The 11265-nt window shown below is 43.7% G+C and overlaps 1 protein-coding gene across 1 annotated transcript in view; it reads right to left on the reverse strand.

Annotated features, from left to right (window-relative positions):
• Positions 1 to 10708, reverse strand: part of TSNAX (translin associated factor X) — a 52293-nt gene extending 41585 nt beyond the window's left edge. Inside the window, exon 1 of the mRNA XM_032682632.1 lies at positions 10392 to 10708. The gene's annotated coding sequence lies outside the window, so the exon portion shown is untranslated. The remainder of the gene's footprint in view (positions 1 to 10391) is intronic.
• Positions 10709 to 11265: the final 557 nt, after the last annotated feature.

Consider the following 11265-nt stretch of genomic DNA (forward strand, 5'->3'; position numbering starts at 1 on the left):
AGAAGCCCAAGGCATGATTCTTCATGGAGGTAGAACACCTCAAGTGACACAGCCCCTGGTGCTTCAGCAGTGTCATTTCCACATAGGAATGGCAGTGGTTTGCACCTGTTTTGCCCAGATGCATGTGCCTACGCACTGCCCAGTGCAGCGAGGGACACACTCTGAGTCACATTCAGTGCCAAGTAATGGTCTGAGCTGACCACATGTGAAACACCTGCCAGAAGCCAGCCTGTGAAACAGGCTCTCCTTGCCATTGATCCTGTGGAGCTACATGCACCCTGGCAATGGAGCAGCATTGCAAACCTAGGATGAAACAGCAAGGAGAGTCAAAGCTAGAACCATGTGAACTTGCCATATTGCCTGAACATCACTCGGCTGCAAGTGGAACTTCTGACTGACAAGTGCAAGGGCCTGAATTAAATGAGTTTTAATTTTTTACTGCTCTCTAAGATGAGGTCCAGTCACGGACTGTAGGCACCTTCCCTAGGTTGCTGCAATATAAAGTAAAACGGGTCAATGTTAATCATAAGTGAACGTACCAAAACATGCCAATCCCTTGTGTGGTACTTGGTAGAACGGACCCAGGGAATGTTGCACTTTAGGGCACCTGGTTGGGTCTGACCAGCCAAAGACATTTCTCTGGGCTCCCCAGCCAAACTAGCAAAGCTGACTTTTGCCACATGAAGGAAAAAAGACCAGAAGTGGGGCTGGCTTACACTCAAGAGGACATGGAAATGGTCAAACTGTTACAGGGAGCTGGCAGAATATCATGGAGAGTTGGGCATGCTGTCCTAAGAGTTGGGCATGCTGTCCTAAGAGTTGGGTATGCTGTCCTAAGAGTTGGGTATGCTGTCTTAAAACCATCGCAGGAGTGGGACATAGCAGAGGTGGGAGCAAGGCAGTAGTTTGTACCATCCCATTCCAACTTCCCAAGGACTGCTGTAGCTAAAATATCTAGCAAAGCCACCACCATTCCAGCTGCTTAGTTTGCCCATGGTGACCTCCAAACTTGACTGACATTAGCATTCCGTGTCTTGCTGCCTCAATACCCAGAAACAGTTTTGTTTCTTCTGATGGAGGGAAAATGGTACTTTTATTTCTCTGTCAGGCTTAGAAAAGCAAGAACATAGGAGAGCAGATAGGAGAGCCCAGATAAGCCTCACAAAGGGAGAAGAGTCCAGGCTGAGTGTGGGGTCAGGTGCCCAGGATGTCCCCAAGCCATCCATTCACAGGTAACCTGGCATGCCCCCTTAAGAGGCCACCTGAGCCCTGAATGGAAACCAAACCATGGGACTGGGAAGTCATGTAGCTGAGAGGGATTTACACGGCTGTGCCCTACGTGCTGTAAGCTTCCACTACTTACGTGATGGGAGGGAGTGAGCTCCTCCTGCCCAGCACACGGCTGCCTCAGCCCTGGGCTGCATTGCTGCCCAGCTCACACCTCGGCCCCACTTGGATTCACACATGCCACACAATGCCTTCACTCAGATATATTTATCAAGCTAAAAAAAGTTCTGGTTAACTGTTGTGTTGGCTGTGAGGCCTAGTTGCACTATCTAGAAGGGAAAAAGAGGCCACCTGGAGCTGTAAAAATCTCATAAGGAGGACAGCACCCTGGTGGGAGGCTGTATACTTACTGGAGGGGCAGAATTCCTGCAGCAATACAGAAACGATTCATTGTCACTGCATAGTCCCTCCCCCAACCATAAAAAAATATTTTACTTTTTACATATTTCCTGGAATATGTGATTTTACACCCTGTTATGAAAGGAAATCCAGTCCAGTGGGACAAAGTCATTCTTGGAATAACTTTCAATGAATTCAAGAGTTACAACTGGACTGACTTTGGTGTAGTAAGTCCTCAGGATATTGGTGGCTGCTGCAGTTATGTTTTTGTAGGCAGTCTGGATCTACTAGTTTTCCTAGTATAATAATTGCAGTAAGAGCTGTGATGTTTTGTAAGCAAACTCATTTGTACTGCCAAAATCCCTACTTTGGATGATAGAGAAGTGGCTTACACTGCTAAATTTCTTCCTGTTTTTATTTGGAATTGCTGTTCTATTATGAAATGTCTTTATGCTGTCTGCACAATAGGTGCAGATGATTACTTCTGCATTGTTATAACAGTACCCTTTTCTAGCACAAATATCTAAACTCTTTCATTTTGTATAATAAAAATATTAGAATATGGTTGGGGAAGAAATAAATTTTGTCTTTAGACAAAATAGATTGATGCCCTAGAATAGCCTGCAAGGCAAATTCTGTGTGACAATAAGAGGCCAGAATTCACCAAAATAATCTAGAATATTTTCTTTTGTTATTTTTATGAGGGTTGGGATCCTCATTTCCTAAGCAATCTGTATAAACATCTGCATGAACTCATAGCCTATATATGTCTATTTTCCTTTCTAAAATCTCAGTTAATCTTGTTTGCAGCATGCAGAGAAATTGAGCAGTACGCAAATACCACTTAATGTCATCCCCATTTAGAAATGCAGTATCACTGCAGTATCACTGCCTGGCCAGCCCAAGGGGCAGCTGGACACCCGCAGCCTTGCCATTGCCAGATGGCTGCAGACAGTCTAAGGAGCTTTCGGGAAGCAGATGTTCCCTGGTGCATCTCCTGAAAGTGAAAGGCAGCATTATAGAGAGCACAAAGTTTCAGGGATAAAATCTGAGTATGGGGCAATATGGGGCATCTCCTTGAAGGTGGGATTTCACCTTGTATTTTGTCATGGAAAGAACGGGGACAGGCTTGAAAGGCTTTGAAAGCAAAGACAAGCAGCTGTGTTTGATGGTTTAAAATTAGGGGAAACTCAATCTATGCTTGTTGAGAGCAGCTTTACAGTATTTCCACATATACGGCATACACCTCAGAAAAACTGCAGATCAGTTCCATACTGTTCCTTAAAATAAGCCCCAGAGATAACACACATCTCAGCAGCAGGAGAGCTGATGAAGGAGGAAGAGTCTCTGTAGGATCTACCAGGGAAAAAGTAGCTCTGGGGTACCTGAATTTGCAGATTACTTGAGTGGCCCATCATGGATTATACTAATGAAAATCAGGTTGTCCTAGAGGCTCCCCTTGAAAACCTATTTCTTGAGGCAACTTGGAAATCACAGCAATCAGGCTTCTGATAGGAGGAATTTGCTCTGAGGGTGGCAATAAATCTATTCTGGCACCCTGCAGCTGCCTTTCCCCAGGGCTCCTCACTTTCCTGCCCATCATAGGGGTGGTGCATATCCTTGATGAGACATCAACGGGGCCTTGGGACACCAGGAAAGGTAGTGCTGGAAACAAAACAGCCACTGTCATTGATTCAATGGCCTGCAGCTCATTTGCAGTGAGACCCGAGGGGTGCACTTCTTCCTGCTGCAACCTGGGGCGCAGCAAAGTCACCCCACCCACTGTGTGTGTGTGTGTATGTAAAGAAGTCCATCTGCATGTACAGAGTAATACCATCAGCATGGACTTGCATAAATTGGGTTGAGTACTTCTCCTACTGAGACAAGGAGATCAGTGGAAAGGGGTGACAAAACAGCAAGCAAAGATAACAACTTTTGCAGCAGCCCTGTGAATATGTATGCAGACACAAAGTAAATGTGTATGTATCTCACAGCCAGAGAAAAGATGTTGCAGCAATCAAGGTATAAGAGAAGGAGAGTCTGGCACAGTTTTGGTTGTGAGACTAGCTAAATAAAAGACCATATCCTGTAGATACTATCCAAAAATAGTCTGCAAAACTAAAAATAGCATGGATATATCACAGTTTAGAAAGAGATAAAAAATGAAGGTTATAAAGATCCTAAATCATATGAGATACAGCATGAACTTTATGGTTTATAAAAGACAGTGATGGAAATTAAATTATGCTAATTCACACAACCTAGTTTCAAACTCTAGTCACCTGAGCCAAAACAAGCAGACAGCTTTATTTACTGTTTTTTCATTTTTCCTGGGATGTACAGACTGCAGGTCCTGCATGCCAGACCTCCCATGCTTCTCATATACAGACCATGTTTCTTGCTTGCACAGGACTCTCTCTTCTGCCATGCAGGTGCTGTGGTGGCTACCTCAAAAAGTGCCTGGAGGACTGAAAATGGGAGAAGCAAGAAGCTATCTGTGTCTGGAGGAGCAGGCCGTGTGTGAACCCCTCTGCCTTCTGCAGGTCAAACATGTGCCTTGGGTTTGCAGGCTTTTGCAAAGTATTTCATGCGCCACTTTCTCTTGCCAGTGGGTTAGGATGCCCACCAAAGGAGGCTGGTGTCCTGGTCTTGAGCAGGCAGCTGCCAAGCTACCCACAGAGCAGCAATCTGTCTATGAACAGGGACCAGCAGCTCACACAGGCAGCTGCCTGGCAAATCTTGGCACCAGCAGGGGTGTAGCCAGCTCGTTGGTGGCATTTCAGACCTTAGTTGTAGACTCAGTACCCTTAGTTAAGCATATATCCTGCTAAGGTACTCTAATCTTTCATCTGATTTAACCCTCCATCCCTGCTCAGGGGTAGTAAGAGTTTAATTTGGCATTTGCAACAGGACCCAGATAAATGAAGACTTTAAGGTGGAAGGACAAGGTAAGCAGAGGGGTTACAGCACAGACTGATCCTTGTCCCATCTGGGGGACAGCACAGAGCCCTGTCATTTGGTCTCTGTGTTGCTGCAAGCACTGGACATGAGCTGGCTCAGCACAGTTTGGCCAGCCCCTGCATGAGCACACAGTGCTCAATCCTGGAAGAGAACAAGGGCAGCCACAGGAGGAGCAGGCATGCTGCTGGGGCAGCTGCAGCACCCCCTGGGGTGGCATGGGGAGAGGAAGGAAGGGAACAGCTCTTCTTGAAGCCCTGCTTAGGCAGTCATAGCCTGAAAACAGCCATATGGACACAGGCTGGAGATTCAAGTCTTCTTCCAGCTATTGTTGAAGTGTCAGTACCCCAGCCTAATCTCACTTTGGCTGTTACCATTCTCCTCGTAACCACCACTACCCTCTCATGTTTGTAAGCAAAAGTGGTTGTATGTGCTCCCTCAGATCTCGAGAATCAAAGTGATCCACGCTAACTCAGGCAGCTGAAACACAAGGTCTGCCTGTATTTAGTTCAATGCCAGTAAATAGGTCAAGGAAAGCTGGCGGGGGGGTGAGCGTGCCTGAGTGCTGGGTGAGCCGTAATCTCTTCAGCCAACAGACCTGGAGTTTAAAGATTGACTTATGCACCTGTGGTGATTTGTCCCATGCACCCAGAAGCTGACTTTGGCCTGTTGTGTTCAGTGCAAGCTACACCAAGAGGGCAAGTCTGGTCAGAGGAACTCCAGATGTGACCAAAACATTTTCATTCTCACATGCTCCTTGACTGCCTCTTCCCTGACTTGGGAGTCATGGAGAAGCTTGCATGTAGGTCTGCCCTGGGGGCAAGCAGAGTCACACTGTCCTGCCCATGCTGCCAGGGGCACAGTCCCTCCCTGCTGGAACAGCAAGGTGTGGAAGCAGAGGGTGCGGATGGTCCCAACCATGCACAGAATGCACTCCTCTGCCTCAGCCAGACAAGAGAGCGATGCTGCTGAGCTGCCTCCTCACACCAGCAATTTTCATGCCCCTAGTTGCTTGCAGCTAGGGAGAAATTGTTTTGGTGCTGCTTTAAACACTCAGATCTTGACTACTGGGCCCTGGCAATGCTCTCCTCATACATGTAATACATGTCCTGTGATGTAGATGGGTTTGGGGTTGAGTTTATGAGAGCACAGAATTTGCAAGTTCTCACCTATTCCTTCCTTCTCAAGCACTCTCAAACCAGTATGCCGCAAACAAACCACTTCCTTGCAAGCGTCTGTCCTACCACATTTTATGTAATTCAGAACTGCAAAATCACTTTCTCTGGGTACCTTACAGGGCATCAGCGTGAGATACCCTGACAAGGGATCTGAAGAGACCTGGTGTTGACTTCTCTATACGAGCAAGAACCTTATTCTCTCTAAATAAGATAATTATCAAGGGGGTGTTTGTGCCCATTCTTGATTTTGGGGACTCTCCTTTCCCTTTGCTGCCATGACTCATAAAACTCGTTAAACCAGAGTATGCCTAGCAGGAGAACATTTAATTACACAGCAATTGCAAGGTAGTGATGGAATTTATGTTTGACAGGCTGATGGCAAGATGGCTTTATCTACAAAGCTGCTTAGATGTCAGTATAGCAAATGCCATCCACAGGGCTGGGCAAGCCATACCATGTACCAAATCAGCAAGGAGGAAGGTAAAATATATGCCAGGAGGGGGCTCGAGACACTAGTGATTTGCATAAACAGCCTGAGAACGTGCCTGTCATCACCGTGTCTGGAGCAATGTGTAGAAACATTATCTGGTAAACCAACAGCTTTGCACTGCACAGTGACCTAGATAGGAAATACGATGCAAGGAGGGAGAAGGTGAGACGTGCACTGTTGTAACACATAGATCAGGTTATTTGCTGCTGCTTTTATCTGGCTATAAGAGTTTAATAGTCAATAAACCACTTGAAAACAAGTTCTGGCCTCTCCCTTCCTTCTCAGGCACTCTCACAGCAACACAGTGTGCAGCCAGACCAATTTATGAAAAATGTATTCCAGTACTTAGCAAAATATTAACAAAATATTCTGAAAACCACTGTACACAGCTATGTGTGCACCACTTCAAGAGCACAGCCTTAAGCTGTCTGTGAAGGGGCTCAGAGGAATTCCACCAACATTGCAGTGACCACTCATCTTGTGTGTGTGTGTAAACAGGCTTGTTTACATGAAGAAAACTCTTTCCACTCTAGCCTTTGAGATTGCAGTAGACAATTCAGTTGAAGTAGATTAGGATATGCAAAGGATGATTGTGCTCACTAGAATAAAAAAGCAAAGGGAAGAGTTTCGGAGCTAATGCACGACACTGTCCGAAATCCCCTCTCATTTGTACATTTTGTCATGATTACTTAGAAGCCAAGCATGACCAAGTGATTTGTCATCAGTTTTGGTTTTGTGAGGTTTCTTTTCCTTGTAACTTTCCTTATAATTAGCACATTGTATCATTCATCCTTTCCTGTCTAAGATCTGATTTTAAAACACTACCATAAAAGCTTAGCATGCTGAAAGCAGTTAAGTACTATTTTGGCACGAAAAACACACCTTCCTCACCTTTAAAGAAATTGTAGCTAGATGACACTTTCAGGAAGGCAGAGGAATGATAACCTTGTAGAGCAATGGCTTGGTGTTCCTATATTATTATTTCTATATTATTTTTATATCAACAAAATAAAGATTTCTCTTAACTCTGAAAATCTGCTGGCAAGAAGAAAAACATTTAAAGATTGCCTATCAAAGGTCTTTGAGGTCAAATAATAACTCATCTATAGACCAGTGTGTTCAATATGCAGTCTGTGAGCGGGAAAATGGTTTGCTCTTATTTTTCATTCTTCTGTAGACAGAATATTGTCTCCCAAATTAGTCTTGTTGGCTCCAAATTACTGTGCTTAGCCAAAATGATGCCTCTTTTTTATATTTTCCAATTTTTTTATATTTATTTATTTTTTATATTTTCCAAAGTAGCCGAACAAGTAGTGGAGTATTCCTCTTTCAAATGTATAGTAAACGAGACTATGGTAAAGGAGGTATCAAAAGTCAGAGTGAAATTTTCATTTTTCCATCCTATTTTTTAAAGTTATTTCTTTTGAAAGTAATACATGAAACTTGACCCTAACACATTTTCCCCCACACATTTAAACTGTAGCTAAATCTTAGAAAATACACAGTAGCTAAATTTTGGAAGATAATGCTTTTCAATCTGCCATCACAATCAAGGGACCTACATTAATGAAAATGGAGAGTGTTAGGACAGATTCTTCTAGTTTCTGTAACAGTTGGCTGGTTTTCTTCTATATTTACATATTTTTTAGAAACAAAATTCCAAGTGTTTTGCTCTTGGGACTTAGTCCAGAGTTATGTCTGTGATCACTCTGTCACATTATCTCACTCATGACAGTACATCAGAGCAACTAAATAATTTCTGCATGGCAAACAACAGTAATTCTTACAGCGTGTATTGCTGTTTTCACTGATCCCAGTGAAACCATTTCTTCATTTGTTGTGGAGAGTGAAAGATCACCTCTCCAGGAGTGTTTCTTGACGAATTGAGGCAGGTATCTTTCTTTGTTATTTGCGGCTGACAGTCACTGTGGCTGCATTTTCCACACTACTACCATTTTGGCAGTAGTTTCTGCACAACGTCTAAGGGAATTTCTCCCTGTGCACATGTTTTTGGGAAGAGCCTTACGTCTTTATTTGTCTCCTCTCAAGCTGTCCTCAGACCTCACCTCACATTCAAGGAGATCCTGTTCCCTTTCCTGGTCCCACCACACTGCTCCATAACTTTCTGCCTCCATCAGAGCTCGGCACTCCCCCGCAGAACAACATTGCAAAACCTCCTCAGGGATGAAGACCTCCTCTATTTATAGAGCACTGAGGCCAGATGAAAGTTTCCAGAGAGTTTTCTGGAAGAGCTCCCATTTAGCTGTTTTGAAGGCTTACAAAAGGAAATGAGGTTACACCTTGCTTCAGAGCTTTACCTTGCATTTAGCAAGCAATAAACCTTTGCAGTATAGTATGTAGTGCACCAGGTAAGCACTTGATGTTACACATTGGCATTTATAAACCTCTGAGGAAGTTTTCTTCCTGACATGTCTTGTCCATATCTGGATTACGAAAGCAAAATCAGAAGCTTGGGGCAGATTCTCTAACATGAACCCATATTTTCAATTGATTTTTGTCCTAGGTCTGCAATTCAGGACTATCTTAAGATAACAGAGAGGAAGAAGTGGTTTTAGTTTTGTGTCGCAGTTTTTCTTAGAAGATTGAGGCCGATATTTTAAAATCAAAAATAAGGTTCCGCTAGCAAATGCACTGCTGAGTGTTGCTCCACAGATATGATTCAGCATTTCTTTTACTCATGTCACAAATGAAATACAGAATATTTCTTAAATCAGTGGAAAAATGGTCACCGTAGCTAAAATAAGGTAGGAGTCAGGCTGGATACACAGAGTGGACATACCCACAAACATGAGTCTTTGTGTGTATATGAGCTAGTCATGGTTGGCCTCTCACACTGGTAAGAGAAAAGCAGCGAGCCCTTGACTACTTTTGCCCACAGCACATGGCTTTTCTTGGAGGATGTGTTTGCACAAAGGGAGGAGTGTTGTCTCCCACACCAATTTCAACAACCATTTGCACCATTTGGTAAATAGGTGAGGACAGTCTCTGCCTATTGTCTGCCTATCCCCTCCAGTTTAAACTCCATCACACAGTGAGGAAGCTCTAATCTGAGGAATCCTTTTTAGGAATCTGCTTTTTAATGAAAACTCATGAACATGGTCCCACCATTACCAACAGTCTGAGCAGACACACACAACCCCAAAACAAACAAATGAACAAACACCACAACAAACCCAAAAAAAACAACAAAAAAAGAGAACAATTCCAGGGAGAAAATATAAGCCTAATGAAATAGTAAGGAAAAAAGTGAAATCCACCTCCTGACAAGATAAGCATTATCATCTTCCATTGCACTGTGTGTGGATGAAGAATGTGCAAATTGCTTCTTGACCTGTTTTTTGCTTCTGCATAAAAATGAAAGGCCATTTCTTCTAGTACCAATAAATGCCACTTTATCTCTAGGTCACTAATTAGCTAACTGTGTGAACAGGGAACAGTTCAGGGGTAGCAATTCTAACAGTGACAAACTGATGCAGCACGATAGCAAGACCCTGACACAACCCAGCCCTAATTACAGCCCTGTAGCACATACTATCACTCTGAGCACAAACCAAAGATGTTAATAATACAAATTCAGCTGTGTGCTTGCACAAACTCCTGGTAATTTTAATTTTCCAGCACCTAATATTTAGGTACTGCTTTGTAAAAGCTCTCCAAAATACAATTCCAACATTATGTTTCAGTGGATTCATTAACAGCATTGTGACATCTGAATGCCCATTGAAAGAGATAAAATGAATAGTGTCAGTTTAGATCATGCAGTGGGAAGACATCAATTTTTCATAATAATATAGGAATATAAATTACTGTACATCCACTACTAGCATTCCTGGTTTAGTAAATATCTGTCCTCGGTATAAGTTGCTTGGGACGTGCTTTAAAACATGATGAAATATCTTACTCTGGTATAAGTCTAAGAGTATTTGCACAGAGGGTTGTGCTTGTTAGCATAGAAAGAAAAAGAAGAAACAAAACATCATCATAATGAGTGTGCATCAACACCACAATTTCTAATACCATATTTGTTCAGTTCTAAATTATCAAGAACTGTTTTAATCAACAGCCAGAACCTTTCAACTACTACGACCTGAAAAAAAACCAACCAAACAAAAACTTACAAAATCTGAGTCCCTGGCGTGCTGTTCGCACCATCAACAGCTGGAACACCTCTCCTTGCATCCTCAGATAGCAGAGTCAGCTGACGCTAGCCATTATCCTGTCTTGGTACAGAGTATCCCGTACTTTGGATCTGCTGATTCTCTCAATGCAGTTTCAAAATGAAAAGCTTCTCTTCAATCAGGGAGAAAGTAGAAATGGGTCAAGTTACATCATTATGAAGTAAATACAAGCGAAGTTACGTGACATAACTGAGTCAGCTTACCATTCTGACTTGGGTGGTCCTGCTTTTCCCTCCCTGACTCCTGGCCCTGCTGGTCCACACCCTCTCTTGCACCACATCAAACCATTTGGAAAGCCAATCCAACTTGTTAATCCAACAGAAAACTATTCTCTCGAACTGACTCACCGAAGGGCTTGATAAGAGTGGTGCCAAGGAGCATGGCTCTGAAGGGAGCAGAACCACCCCTTCTGGTGGGCAGCAACTCAACCCTGTGTCTTAAACCTAGCCACTGCAACCAAAGCAAGCATTGCAGGGCACAGGAGGAAGGCAAACAGAAGAGCACAGTCTCAAGCACAAAGCCTGTGCCTTTGGGAAGAAAGGAAACACAAGAATAGGCATCACAAAGCCCTTGGGATGGGGTAGACACCGAGGAGGGCACCGGCAGCAGAGCAATGGGACATCGCACCCTGGTATGCATCAGAGGGGAGCACGGGAACACACAGGCACTATAATGGCAGAAGGAGGAATGAGGAGTGACAGAGAACACGGTGCTGAACTGTACTGAGTCCACTCAGACTGCAGTGGTTCTTCAGGGTTCAGGCTCACAATGCTTGTGTGCATAGGCATGTCTGTAGCCAGCCCTGGAAAAGGTG

This window comes from Chiroxiphia lanceolata, chromosome 3 (assembly GCF_009829145.1).
Source record: "Chiroxiphia lanceolata isolate bChiLan1 chromosome 3, bChiLan1.pri, whole genome shotgun sequence".
Lineage (NCBI taxonomy): Eukaryota > Metazoa > Chordata > Aves > Passeriformes > Pipridae > Chiroxiphia > Chiroxiphia lanceolata.